The following is a 14,984-nucleotide window of genomic DNA, read 5'->3' as shown; positions in this document are numbered from 1 at the left end:
TCACCTTCGTATGTTCTATGTTGTATCTGTGACTAGAAAAATGCTCATTCTGTCTTTTTAATTGTGTGGTGATAAGATTTCATCCTGGTTTTTAGTTTTTGTCCTGTTTCTCCAACATAAAGGGCACCAATAGGACATTTACTGCACAGGATCAGGTACACAACATTGGACGTGGAACATGTGAATGTCCCCGGGATCTTATAGCCCCGCTGTGTGTTGGGGATTTGTATCCTGTCCGTGGTCAGTGAGGTGAGATGCTAGCCCTGATTTAAAAATGTCCTTTTCAGATGCTGTAAATATTCATCTCTGACTACTGGGTTACAGCAAATCCAGTTGTATCTGATGGCCTGGCTATAGACGATGGACTTTTTGATGTATTTGGGATGAAAACTGTCCCATCTGAGGTATATGAGCCAATCAATAGGATTTCTGTACAGGGATTTCTGTAATGCGTTGTTTCAAATTTTTATGTTGGTGTACAAAAAGTTAAATATCAGGTTTATGGTGAAATGAAATGCATTGAATCTCTCATGGCATTTTATTAATTCTTGTTTGGTGTGGGTCCAGATGATTATGATGTCATCAATGTAGCAGAAGTAGGCCAGTGGTTTGCTAGACAGGAGGCCAGAAAGTCACTCTAAAGTTTTGCCATGAAAAGGTTGGCATATTGCGGTGCAATTTTACTGCCCATTGTGGTTCCGGTGAGTTGCAGGAATATGTCTTTGCCAAAGCAGAAATAATTGTGTGTGAAGATGAATCTTGTGAGTTGTAGCACCGATTCAGAGGTGACCCCATTGGCCTCAGGTGTTCCTTCATGTGGGATGTTGGAATATAAGGAATCAACACCCATGGTGGCCACAAAATGTAAGTCCCCTGGAGAGGACACTGGGCTCCACATTAGTGGGGTTGGGAGATGACAGATTGATGACACAGCTGATTTTACCTTTGTCTGAGTCCTTTTGGTGGTTCTGTCCTATCCTTCCAGACTCAGAGTGTTCCTGATCAGTGTTTGGGAACAGGCCTGCCTTGAATCAAAGTCTTAGGAGTTTCTTTTCCTTGTTCTTTATTAGACACAACCGTAGAATTGTACAATAGCATTGCATTTCAGTCTCAAGTCCTCTGTAAGTGTATTCCTTAAAGTTTGTATCTCCATAAGGGCCTTTTTCTTGGTGCTGTAGAAGACATGGATAAGGTGATTCAGCAGTCTCTCAGAAGTCCTGTAGCATAGACGCTGTGATAAAGGCTATTACAGGTATGCAGAATGGGATTTCTTAGGCAAAGTCCTTTGGGAATTAAATGCTCCTTCTTGCATTTAGATAAAAAGAAAATGTCGCTGTCCAGTTATGCCAATATCCTCAGAAGATGTTTCAGTGCTATCCGTGTACACTATATTCTGGTATCCTCCATAAGTAAAGAGAAAAAAGTTTGGTACTGTGTTAGCCAGTAGAGCAAACACGATTGTTCTCAGCAAGATAAACCAAGTAATCTTGTAGATTTGATACCTTTTAATGGCTAACAAAAAAACATGATGTTATAGCGAGCTTTCAAAGCCACTCAGGGTTCTTCCACAGGCTTAAATTGAATAGATCTGAAGAGGCATATATATATATATATATATATATATATATATATATATACACATATACAAATAAAAAGGCACAAACATGCTGTGATTAATTTGCACTTAAAAACAATACCAGAACAGGATAGTAAAGGAGTAAATACTTAATTAGTCCACTTATAAGGGATTTGAAAATTGTATGGTCCCTAAATTGGTGTTAGGGGGTAACTAGGCCAGCGTGGTATCTGTGCTATTGATTTTTCATAATTGCCAGTCACGCATGAACCCTCTTAAGGGATTTAGGCCTGTGTTGTAAGTTTCAAAGATAGTTATAAACTTGTACTCCCAAATTCTTCAATAACATAGAGTTTTGAAGTCGAATTTGAGAGTTGAAGTGATCAGTTTGGGTCAAAGCACTCAGATCCCCACTGACCAAAACCTCTGAGAAGTCACTATGACATGTTAAAAGTTTTTAAAAGATAAAATTCTGGCTACCTGCAGCTTCCACTAGTAGGAACTTAGGAGCTTAGTAGATAGGCTCTATTAAGACCGCTTAAACCTCTACGCCCAGTAGTTCTGTCCTGGGGTTCCATCTGAATCCTTGAAAATGAAACCCTAACCCTAGGATGAGAGAATAATTTTCCATTAGTCCAATAGAGGTCAATATGGTCCTTTGTTGATTAGGTTTTCGTTGCTTCTCGGCATCTGTGGTAGAGAGAATTGTGTGGTCGACTAACCAATTTATATTAAACACAAATGGCATTGCAGGGCTTAGTCACACGGGCGGATCGGCGCCCGTGTTACTGCAGGAAGAAGACGGTCGTACTTCAAGACGGACGTCTCCCTGCAGCGCCGGGAGAAAGAACATGTGACCAGCTTTATTGCCAGACGTGTTCTTTCTTCAGCGCTGCGGGGAGTCGTCCGTGCTGAAGTACAGCCATCTTCTTCCTGCAGTAAGGGCTCAGTCACACAGGCACAGCGGTTCCCGTGTGACTACGCCCTAAGGATGAATATTTAAAGCAGATTTCCAGAGATTCAAACAACAGTTGCCAGAAATATTCAATTTTCATGGTGGCTAGGTGGTTAGTGTTTAAATCCAGCCACGGTCAATATCTGCAGGGAGTTTGTATGTTCTTATGTCTGTATAGCTTTCCTCCCTATGATGTTTTCCTTAGTTCGTGTGAGATAGGCACATTTAATTGTGTGCCCTATTGGGGACAGGGATTGATGTGTGTGATGATGATCTCCGTACATCTGTGAAATATGTTGATACTATGAAAGCAACATAAATAAATACATTTATGTTAAAGCAACATAAGTGAAGCACTAACTGGTTACTTCTCTTTTCCTTCTAGACAAGGAGGTACATTTTCACAGTACAGTAAAATAAGGAAGGGTCCCTCTGGCCATGTGACAGAATAAGTAACCCTATGAGCTAATAAGGCAGACAATGGTAACAGTCTTAAATAACAAAAAAACAGCAGTACAAAAGTTACAACTTTAGTAAGATGTTCGTCTTGGATGAAGGTACATTTTAAAATGTTGATGAAATATAAAGGTTTTTATCGGCTCTTTTAAGAGCTCTGCCTCTGTCTCAGTACTCCCTTGGCTGTCAGTGTGTAATTAACGTAAAAGGCAATTTCTCTTTTATTAAAGTTAGAGCCCAGAAGAATTTGAAAAAAAAATGACAGAACAGGGGATTGCTCTAAGTGATGGAGTGGAACGCATACATAACTACAACTCATACCACGGCATATTAAAAAAAAAAAAAAATATATATATATATATATATATATATATATATATATATACATATATATTTATATATATATAATATATATATATATAGTAACAATGATGTTGTGCCAGGATTCTGTTGTCAGTTCTGCCTTTTTTTAGGCAAATCCATTTGGACAGATTTATTATTGATTTGCACCCAAAAAAACAGATATTAACAGAGTTATCCAATGTTTTAAATCAGGAGAGGTCATTAATATATGATCGTGGGGGTCTGACGCTCGGGACCCCTGTTGGTCTCCTGATTGAAGAGGCCACAACGCTCCTGCGAGCCCTGCAGCCTCTTCAATAATCACTTCTGAGCATGATTATGCTCATACTGCTGAGCGCCATATTATCGATAGCAGTCGTTCTGCGTATTACATGGTTGTCCCATTCATATCAATGCAACATTTAAAACTGGTGAAGAGAAAAAAAACATGCCTAAAAGCTGGCATAAAAATTCCCCTGATGAGTTTTGAAAGATGGGAAGTCACTGTATTATTATTTCCGAGAGGATAATTTTTTAAACATTCATTAAAACTATGATCTTTTTTGTCAATTCGGACCTTTTGCTGACAGGTGAGAGAACATCAGATGGCTCCTTTTTTCCATTCATTTGTAGAACTGGAAGCAGCGATATCATCATTCTGAACCCAATTGTAGAATTTTTCCCTGAATTTCCTCATGCAGTACTAGCTTTTAATTAAGAACACTCATGTGAATTATTTAAACCACAGTCAGCATGGAGATTGTCAGGGCAATGCCAGGGATTAAGAACTGCAATGCACTGAAAATTACAAAATTAGAATTTATAAAGTCAGCGTCTCAGTTTAAAGAGTCAGAAAAGCAGTGATCGGAGAAAGAATTAAGCACACAAAAAATAGGCATTTTAGGAGACGCTAGCTGATTCCAATTATTTGCCAAGTCCTATAAAATATCATTGGGTCTCATTTATGAAAATAAGCAGAAAGATAAAGTGTACCAGCTGCCAAGGAAAATAAGTCGACTGAGCTTCTGAATCCTCCTGGTGCGGTTTTTCTCTCGTAAACTAGTTAATATGAGAAAACTTCTCGTGGCTTGAGGGATGGATTATTTACACATCCTTGGCGTGTTGCACTTGTAAAATTGTACACAAAAGCCATTGAAGAGCACACCGCTCGTGCTCTCCAATGTTCACGGAGCATTGCATATCCTATTCTCGTCCGTGAAAACGACCATCCGTCTGTGCATAAAATTGCCCATGTAAACACCGTCATTGGCTACTATGGGTTGTGCTGTACGTGGAATAACCCCTGACTTTCCTACTGTAAAAGAAACTGCTTTATTAGTTCTCATGGGGTTAATATCTCAGTCCCCAAGTTAAAAGTCTGTCTGTACTTCATATTGGGTTCTTTGTTCACCTTTCACTTGTAACCGCTGTAAAGAGATAGACCTGAATGACTCTTTGTCTGTTCAGTAGAAAGGTCCTGCAAATCACTTCAGAGGATGTGGAACACTTTCATGTTTTAAAGTATTGTTAACAAGCCCCATGATCAAAAATGAATATACAAAAAGAGGTAACGGGTTGTTCTCCTAGCTGTAAGGGATGACTTGTTGCTGTTTCTTGTTTTTAACTTTCACATTGTTGTCAATGTTTAGGCAGTGTACCCACTGGTCCTATATGAGGAGGAGGAACTGGTCACATGATTAGGATGTTGCTAGGCAACTATGATATATAAGGCAGTACCCGCCATGTGAGCGAAGTGCCGAGTCTCCCAGGAAGTGAACGAGGTAGAAAAAAAGCTACACTTCTTGTATGTAGATTGCAGCCCTCAATATGGAAAAGGAGAGCTGACCGCAAGTGTGGAGAGCAGGAAGGTCCTCTCCAGGCTCTGGGAGAATGAATCCTTTGCTGTTATTACAAATTAAGGTTCCATTTCTACAGCGAGATAGACTACAGGTCCTCTGTTGATGAGAAACAGCCAAGGGCATAGCAGAGCTTGTAACCGGGAGTTCGCTTCCTAGCTTTCGGTGACCATGCATCTACTGCTGTTGATCCGAATGGACAACGCACCAGAAGAGAGCCCCTTGAGTGTAGACAATGCCCCACCTGTCCTCCTTTCCATAAGCCTAGCAAAGACCCTGGACTCAGAGTTTCTTGGGCCTGCTCAGGCTGAGGTAGTAATCCTTTATAGCAGACTTAAAGGCAGCCAGTCTTATCAAAGTCTAGGAGGGATACTGAAAGGTCTCCAGAGTCAAATCCCTACCTATAAGACTTTTACTATGTATTCTAGACACTTTATTTTCTTTTTTTACCCAGATCCTGTTGGACAATCTATTAGCAGGTTTGAATTTCAGTACCAACGTGCTGGCCAGCACTTCCGCACACATCTACAGTACAAAACTTCAAGACACAGACAGGTACGCAGGTACATGGGTTCACACAGGGCAGCTGCAGATCAGCCGCAGAATGCCTGCATCCAAACCCGTACCATTTTGAAGCAAGTTTGATCGCGAATTCCTGTGCGGAATTTACAACTGATCGAGAGGAGGTGAGTTCCGTGGCAGAAACGGCTATACAATTGACATGTCGTGGATTTGAATTCCGCACTGCAAGGAAGTTTCCACAATGGTTTTTTGCGGGTTATTGCCACAGCATGTGGACAAGATATTCAAAATCTTATCCACTTTGCTGCTACTGTAAAAGCAGCAGAATTTTCATGCGGAGGGTCCTCGTAGATATTCCGCAGCAATTCCACCCTGTGTGAACCCAGCCTAATTGTTGCCCTAATTTTAACTTGCCTTGGTTACTGAAACTCATTACTGATTGGTCTTTCAGTCACAAAGCTCTCCCCTCTCTAATTTTATCCTGAGCCAGGCTTATCTTTCTGTCCAATCACATTTGAGTATAGTCTCATGTTTTATTTGACAGCATTCCCCCACATTGCAAAAATAATTTAAGCCACTGGACAACCTCTTTACACAGCCACCTGCCTTCAGAAGCAAATGTCCTGTACCCATTCCATACTCCTTTTGGATATTATGTTAGGAAAACATTCATCTCCAGAGATTCAAGCTTCAGAGCATGGTAGTTCGGTAGAAGCTGTTTGGGTAAGAGAACAATAAGAGAACAACAGAAAAGAAACTATTGTAGGCATTTACTATAGGCCACCTGGGCAAGCAGAAGATATTGATGAACTCTTTCCACATAAGATGGCCAAGCTCTCAAAAAAGCATGACATAGTGATTATGGGAGATTTAACTATCCAGAGATTTGTTGGGAATTTCTCTCAGATAAAAGTAATGGATCCAACAAATTATTAACCGCTCTTGCTGACAACTTTATCTTCCAAAAGGTAGAAGAGAAAACAAGGAGATCTGCTATCTTGGACCTAATTCTTACCAACAGGGAGGAAATGGTTGAGGAAGTAATGGTGGCTGGGACCTTAGGAGACAGTGACAATGCTATCCTTGAATTTTGGATAAAAAGGAGAGGAAGGCCTGAGAGAACTCAGACCTCAAGGTTGGATTTCAGAAAGGCAGATTTTAATGAACTCAGAAAGAGGGTAGGAAGAATCCAATGGCTGGATGTTCTTAAGGACAGAAATGTCCAAGAAGGTTGGGAAATATTGTGAAATGAGATTCTCAAAGCACAATCGTTAAAAGAAGGAGGAATGGGAAGCATTTAAAGAAACCAGGATGGATGAATAGAGAACTTGCACACATGTTAAAAACAAAGAAAAATATGTTTATCAAATGGAAAGAGGAGGAATATCTAAAGAAGAATATAATGCAGTCTGCAGAAACCGTAGGGCAAGTGTCAGAAAAGCTAGACCTGATAATGAATTGATGCTTGCAGAGGCCAAAAGCAATAAAAAAGGATTTGGGGGGTATGTCAAAAACAAACGAAAAGTCAAAGATGCTAGTGGAGGATTACAAGATGAAAATAGGGAATTGATTAAGAATGATGTTGAAAAGGCCAAACTTTTAAATTCCTATTTTGTATCCGTTTTCTCTCAGAAAGTAAATTTAACATCAACTGATCTTCCCTGTGCTATTGGGGGAATAAAAGAATGCAGGCTATCTATAAGCCGAGAGATGGTGAAGCAACACTTAGCTCACCTAAATGAATTGAAGTCTCAAGGTCGAGATTGATTACATCCTAAAGGAAACAGCGGAGGTAATTGCTGAACCACTTGCCATAATCTTTAAAAATTCCTGGAGAACAGGAGAAGTCTGAGAAGATTGGAAAAGGGCAAATGTTGTCCCTATCCTCAAAAAAAGAGGAGATGAGACTTAATAGCTGTCTACAAATATTTGAAGGGCTGTCACAGTGCAGAGGGATCAGCCCTATTCACATTTGCACAAGGAAAGACTAGAAGCAATGGGATGAAGCTGTAAGGGAGGAGACACAAATTAGATATTAGAAAAAACTTTCTGACAGTGAGGGTGATCAATGAGTGGAACAGGTTACCACATGAGGTGGTGAGTTTTCCTTCAATGGAAGTGTTCAAACAAAGGCCGAACAAATATCTGTCTGGGATGATTTAGTGAATCCTGCACTGAGCAGGGGGTTGGACCCGATGACCCTGGAGGTCCCTACCATTCTAGGATTCCTTGCTCCTCAGTATATGTTTATATCTAAGCTCCCACATAAGATGGTGAGAGGATTGGCTCTACCATTATTTAGGATTATTATTGTGTTGCTTTCTCCTTTAAGGCCTTTACATGGGATGATTATTGTGCAAATTGCACAATAATTTTTACTGTGTAAATGCATGTAGTGAAAGACTGATCCGTGATAAATCGCTGATTGGATCTTTCATGCAGACCATAAAATCATCGTTGGTCTGCCGCTGCATTGTTCAGTTTAAACAGGCAGTTGATCATCTATGAACGACTGTCTGTTTACTGTTAATGGAGGCATGTGTGCCAGAACAATTTCCGATTCACTCCTCCATTTACTGAGTGATGATCCCTCTGCGTAAAAAAAACAAGATCGATCATCGCTGGGACATCTGTCGGTCATTTCAGGAGCCAACAGTTGTCATGTGTGGGTTTTAGACTTTAAGCTTTCACAACAGTGATCTTTTTTGTTTTTTTAAAACTATATATACATGTATTGTACTCTATTTTGGTGCAGTGTGGATTGGTGTGTTGAAGTCACACTGAAAATTTCAAGCAACTTTACCTCGTCCGAGTGTGGAATTACACCTAACTTTTCCTATGATGTGGTAGTTGCATGCCCTATCAATGGTGACTGTGTAGCTTTCTTCCCCTTATTGACAACTGTTTCTTTATCATCTATTTTTATTTACTTTTACTAATTTATATCTATACACTAAAACATATTTTCAAAATTTATTTTCTATTTGCCTTTTTTTTTCTTTTTTTCTTTACATTAGTATGGGAGCTGCCATTTTACCTGAGTTGCTGTGAACAAGATGGTCAGAAATTACCAGCAACTGGGCATAACAAACTTTAGGCAGAAACGTATTCATTGATTTCTATAGGAGAATACTGTGAGTGTGCTCAGTGCTCTGAGAAATTATAAACATGTGTTAACATTTACTTTTTGTCTTTTTTGGAATCAAGAATAATAAAACTTTTCTTTAGTCTTTCTTTGCTCTTTTTGTATTTTATTGTTTACCGGATTGTAAACTGTTTGGGAGTTTATTGGTGCATTCACATGGCTGTATTTTCTGTCTATGTTTCTTTCCCATATGATTACTATATGTCTCAAGCTGGTCTGTTAAATTATTCTGGCATTGTGCCATCCAAAAACTAAATGTACCACTAGTTGTAGTTCAGTTTTGAGGCACTTTTTTTGTTTTGCATTTGTTATAGTGAAGAAAACAATTCTAATATATTGTACCAGATGTCTGGTATTTTGGAGGGACCTTGTCAGATAAATTGTGGAGATGAGCGAGCATACTCGTTAAGGCGAATTACTCGAGATAGCATCGCCTTTTTCAAGTAACTACTGGCTCGTCCCTAAAGATTCGGGGGGGGGGGGGGGAACTGAGGGGAGCAGGGTGGAGAGTGAGAGAGATCTCAGTGTAACACTGTATTCAGATGAGCGAGTGCAAAGATACCACACAGACAGCAGTATGTGTGCTGTCCGATCTGCCCAGACAGTGCACATTGCATGTCCTATTCTTGTCCAAGATAGGTCTAAAACGCTTAAGAGTGGTGGTGAGGCCAAAGCAAGTGCAGCCTGGTGTAGTAGCAGAAATCCAAGGAAGCAGCAGAGTTGCCAACCGTCCAGAAATTCCTGGACAGTCCATAAAAATAGGGCCTTTTTTCCAGTGTCTATGAAAAAAATGGATGCATCCATGATTTTTTTTAAGCTGGTGGTACTTGAGCCTGCTATTATGACTGCAATTATCATCATTTTACAGCTCACAGTAAATGCTGGTAAAGGGATGATATCAGTATCTGACCTTTAGACATGTATTTCTTACAATCTTTAGGTGGTCTCCTTGATAAGTGATGTTACCCCTCCTGACCCAAATTACAGGCCTCTCACTAGGCAAGCCAGAAACCTACTGCACACTGATGAAGGGCAAAACCCCCAAACAGTTGTCTGTGTATGGTTTCTGGCTTCATTTTCAATTTCCAATCATTGTTCAAAGACCTGTATAAGAGGTCGGACATTGATTTGAAGGAATTCTGCCATCCAATAGGTGGCATTGGAGAGGTATTTTTCCATCTCTCTTATTTGCAGTTGCAATCTTTATGATTCATTGTAGTTTAAGTTGTCCAGGGGGGCAGTCACACAGTGTAGGCCCTAACAGCGAGCAGCAATGAACTTGATGAGACAGAGCGATGAGTGATGGAATGTTAAAATGGGTCCAAGGAGCTGAGAGAGTCTAGTTGCCATGGTGGTTAGAGTCTGCTTCAGACCTAACTGTAAGCACAAAGAAGCCACTCTGTGAAGGAGGTTTGGACAGTTGTGAAGTAGAAGCCTGTCTGCAACATGGCGCACTTCAGGTCTTACTGGGACTCAATGAAAGAAGACCTGAAGAGAAATCAGAGGACTTAGTAAAATAGTATGTATTGCCGAAAAAAAGACATATGTCCTTCCAGTTCAACCTATTAACCCCAATGTTGATCCAGAAGAAGGCAAAAAAACAAACAAACAATGAGGTAGAAGACAATTTTCCCCATTTAAGGTGAAAAATTCCTTCCTGACTCCAATCTGGCATTCGGAATAATTCTTTAATCAACAACCATTCTGAAGCAATTAGTGCTTATAACATGTAAAATTGTATCGCTCAAGAAAGGCATCCTGGCCCCTTAAATTTGCCATGTGCCAGAATATCTCTCCTATAACATAGAGATTCCTTTAGTGACTAGTAAAGTGTTAAAGTGACTACAGAAATTTTTATGGTTTAACGCCAGTTTCACATCTAGAGCGCTGTTTCTTCTGCTCAAAAGCCGGACAGCTGGGCGGAAAGCGAACAGACCCCTTTATAGTCAGTGGGGTCTGTCCAGTGCTGTTCAGTTCTGTCTGAACAGTGCAAGAAAGCGGAATCTCCAACACAGGTGTGAACCTACCCTAAGTCTGCCTTCTACATATAGTGTACACACCCTCACATTGAGAGAGTGTAAACATGTCTGATGCAACAGCTAAGCTGTGTAACCAGCTGTGCCTAAAACAACGGCATTAACTGATTATAACCGGCATTGTAAAAACCTGTCCTATAGGGGTTTTCCTGCTGTTAATCCGCTACTCCGACCTATGTGTAGTGGACGGCACTTCTAATTGCAGGCGCAGCTTCCATTGATTTCAATGAAACCCCAGCCTGCAGTGAGCGCTGCCTAGAAAACCCCTTTTATATTATTTCCACTGGCACACAATGTGCCTAATATATGAAGGGACACACACCGCTTCATATCTCGTATCCTCCATTTGTCTACACAGAAATGAACGCTAGATCCAATCTGGCATGATTTCCACCAGTTTCTGGAATTAGACATAAATGTGTTGATCCAAGGGTACCCACACCAACTCCTTCCAACCCACCCCTTTTTGGGAAAGTTGTGTGAAGGACAAAAAGGTATAAAATTTTAACGCGAGCAAACCTTGTGCGAAATTTTGCAACATTTTTAACGCCAGAAACTGGTGTTAAACCCTTTATGTATATATATCCCCCTTTATGTATATATATCCCCCAGTGAAGCTCTTATGTTGCTGCACTCTGAACAGTCGTCCATCTGACATTAGTTCTGCACACTCCATCGCCTGCAAAGTATGATGCCCAGAAGTACACAGGTCTTGCACCCAAAGAGTAGTTCAGCGGAAGTCTACAAAGGATAGAAGAGAAGAACCTAGAGAGGTCTGCCTACACTCGCCCTCCCACCTCCACCATCACCTATGCTTCTTACTATCTGAGAAAATGTAAATAGTGTTTTGGCAGTGGTGGTTTGGGGAAGAATGCTACTGCCAGTTAAGGCGATGGTGAGATGGGCGACAATGCTGCCGCCGATGGGGAAGCAGTGTAATGGGAGAATAAGGCTACTGTCAGTGAGGGAGGCTTAAGAAGGGGAACCATACTGCAGCCAGTGGTGCTGCACAGTGGTATTTATTAGCACTTCTAGGGAAGTGCTTAGTGCTTAGTATTTGTTAGGTGCTGCTGAGGTGGCTGCAAGGGGGCCTTAGGTGAACTGCATAAAGGTATTCGGTTGGCACTGCTGTGGGTAATACGAGCACTGCATGGTAGTATTTGTTCACTGGTGATGCCCTAGCATCACCATGGATTAGCTAGTGATACCTGAGAAGAAAATGTTTGAGAAGCCCTACTCTAGAACTCTTCTTTAAAACTTGCCATCTCTACAATAGCCATTAGGATTGCTGCAGCAAATGCCTATAACTTTGTACTGTTAAAGCAGGCGGAGCTACAATTTAAGTCTTCTGAGAGTCTCTAGCACAATCTTACTCTGCAGCATTGTATAATACAAAGTCATTCTTAGTACAATCAAATAAGATTAAATACAGTTAAATCACACTCAACAACATTTATGCAAATATCTCCATGCATAAAAACCACAAGAGCAGAATATACCCCTCCTTCCTATATACTGGTTTCTGAATAAGTACTGAAGAGTAGAACCCCTTTGCAGTACTGAAGGTTTAACATCACATTCAAGAAATCCTTTGGAATGATTTCCCTGTAATGTCTAACACCTCTGAAGGTTGTTCTGTGTTAGGGTATATTCACAGATTTATTATAGAAACGTCTGCAACTGTCCCAATCACCAGAATGAGGTTGTACAAATCCATTTACTTGCCATCAAAACAACCCAGCTGAGATGATTGTACAGAAACTGATTTTCAACAGCATAAACGTGTGAATATGCTGTACCCTTAAAGTGGTTTTCCTGGCTATATCTGTTGATGACCTACCCTCAGGATAGATCATCAATAGTTGATTGGCTAGGGTCTGCCTCTTGGGACTTCGTCCGATCAGCTGTTTGCTTGCCTGCTATCAACGTCATCATGAGGATAGGTCATCAATAGAAAGAGCCAGGAAAACCCATTGAAAGTCAATGAATGGAATCCTAGTCACTCTGTGTGGCATTTGGGGGTATTTTTAACAAGCCAAGTTCTAGAAGTGAAGACATAGCTTTCACTCATGTATGCACTGAGGGATACAACAGCTGTGCAACATCTGTCACCTCATATACAGTGGTTCTTCATCTGCCCCCTTCGCAAACATTTTACTGCTAGTATGAAATAAAGGATGACACCCAGATTAATACTGCTGCAGTAACATGGTCCTAAAATGCAACTCACATCCATCTTCGGGAGCTAAGAATATGAGGAGTCTGATATGATAATGGTGGTACAAGAAAAAGCATCATACTGTATATACACTTGCAACAAATCCATTGAAATTTGCATGCAGACATAGATTGTAGAGGCTGCTTCATACACTACTGGTGCTGCCAAGAGACCATGGCTGAAACGTTGCAAGGATCACCCAAAGTGTCATTTTACACATCAGACAGAGCCAACAGACAGCTGGTAAAATGTGTATGTTTTCTGTCCTCTGTATCCATCTACAACAATTGTCACCGATAAAGACACCAGTCAGTGAGGCATGCAGGTGACTCGAGGCAGTCGTGTTCCCCCTCCACTGTCTCACAAAACAAATCAGTGACTAAGCTGGGGAAACTTTGCCATACCACCTCCCGGAGCTTTCACAGAGCTGCTGTCACCTCAAATGACTTTCTAGCCAAGCTACTTTGTAACCCATGCAGCACAAGAAGAGTCAGGACTGCGGCGCTATAGGGTAGAAGCTGGCATTTGCAGCACTAAGGTAAAGACATGTCTAGAACAAGGCAAGGCATGGGACAGAAGCATAAGCTTGCTTAGTGCTGAGATGACAGAAATCCAGTTACTGTGCTGTGAGACATTCAATTACATTTACATGAGGATGATTGGCACCATTTTGCCATGCCATTGTTAAAAATACCAGTATTTCATATTGCCAATTTTAACACTTTTACTTGGCTTCCAACATGTTTGTGTAAATCAGTTCCAATAATTGCTGTCTACATCAACCACTAGAAACACAATCATATAGGGAGAACTTGGTCATCACTGCGGTATAAGTCAGCCTGCAATATATTTCCACCCTATCAGTGCAGGTGTCCTATAGACCACCAGACCACCCTGGATACCGAAGCTGTACGGAAGCCCTGCAGCTTTGGAAGGGCCATTTTTTTTCTTACTGTACAAATAGACTGCAAGCTTTAGGTAACAGAGTGTCTATATGAAATATAATGATCAGATAGATAGATAGATAGATAGATAGATAGATAGATAGATAGATAGATAGATAGATAGATAGATAGATAGATAGATTTGTACATATAGAGGTTGTATATCCAGCACTCCCCAGAACTAGATTCTGTTTTTACATGACAATATTCAATTCTGTATAAATGTTACATATTTCCTAACTATATCGTGAGCCATCTCCCAGGTGTCCCCATGGAATGTGACAAGTGGCATGGAGAAGTCTGTAGCCCTAGCATGACCAGAGCCACCAGCTTTGCCAGGAGGGCACCCTGGGCATGCCACTGTTCTTCATGGGTCCTCTCCCTGCAGCAGGAAGGTTCCACTCCCTATGATACTGTACGCGACACCATAGATTCACCGTTCATTCCTCTCTCTGCATAAATATACTATTAACAATTAAGCTGCCGTGCAGGATGAAACAGACGCGAATCACCAGCTTACATAGCGGGCATGAACCTCACGTCCACTGACAAGATGAAATGTAGCCTCTTGTGCCATTCGGGGGTACCTAGGGCCCCCCATGCCCGGACTCACCTCCTCACATAGGCAGCTCCTGCCGTTCCGGGATGAGGAGCATCTTCTCCGTGGCAGACAGCAGCAAGGTATTTTTATTTCTTCTTTTCTTCCCAGGGAGAACCCCGTGGGGTTGGCACTGGCAGAAAGTTGGGCAGAGCGTCTCTTCCCCTGGGTGGTCGTGGAGGGGGGCTGCAAGGTACTGGGGGGTGGGGGGACAGAAAGGGGAGGAGACCTGGGTTTGTGCTGCAGTGCAGGATAGCTGGGCTCCTAGTCAAGCCAGGCAGGAGAGAAACAAAGGAAGGTGGATCAGGCAATGGGAGCAGAACAGCTGGAGGAGAG

The 14,984-nt window shown here is 41.3% G+C and overlaps 1 protein-coding gene across 2 annotated transcripts in view; it reads right to left on the bottom strand.

The window, feature by feature from the left end:
- Window positions 1-14,766, bottom strand: part of DLGAP3 (DLG associated protein 3) — a 378,675-nt gene extending 363,909 nt beyond the window's left edge. For both annotated transcript variants that reach the window (XM_066573296.1, XM_066573288.1), the window contains exon 1: window positions 14,664-14,766. The gene's annotated coding sequence lies outside the window, so the exon portion shown is untranslated. The remainder of the gene's footprint in view (window positions 1-14,663) is intronic.
- Between the last annotated feature and the right edge of the window lie 218 nt (window positions 14,767-14,984).

The sequence above is a fragment of the Eleutherodactylus coqui genome, chromosome 1, assembly GCF_035609145.1.
Source record: "Eleutherodactylus coqui strain aEleCoq1 chromosome 1, aEleCoq1.hap1, whole genome shotgun sequence".
Lineage (NCBI taxonomy): Eukaryota > Metazoa > Chordata > Amphibia > Anura > Eleutherodactylidae > Eleutherodactylus > Eleutherodactylus coqui.
Note: the sequence above shows the minus strand (reverse complement) of the source record. Positions and strands in the feature narration are given on the sequence as shown.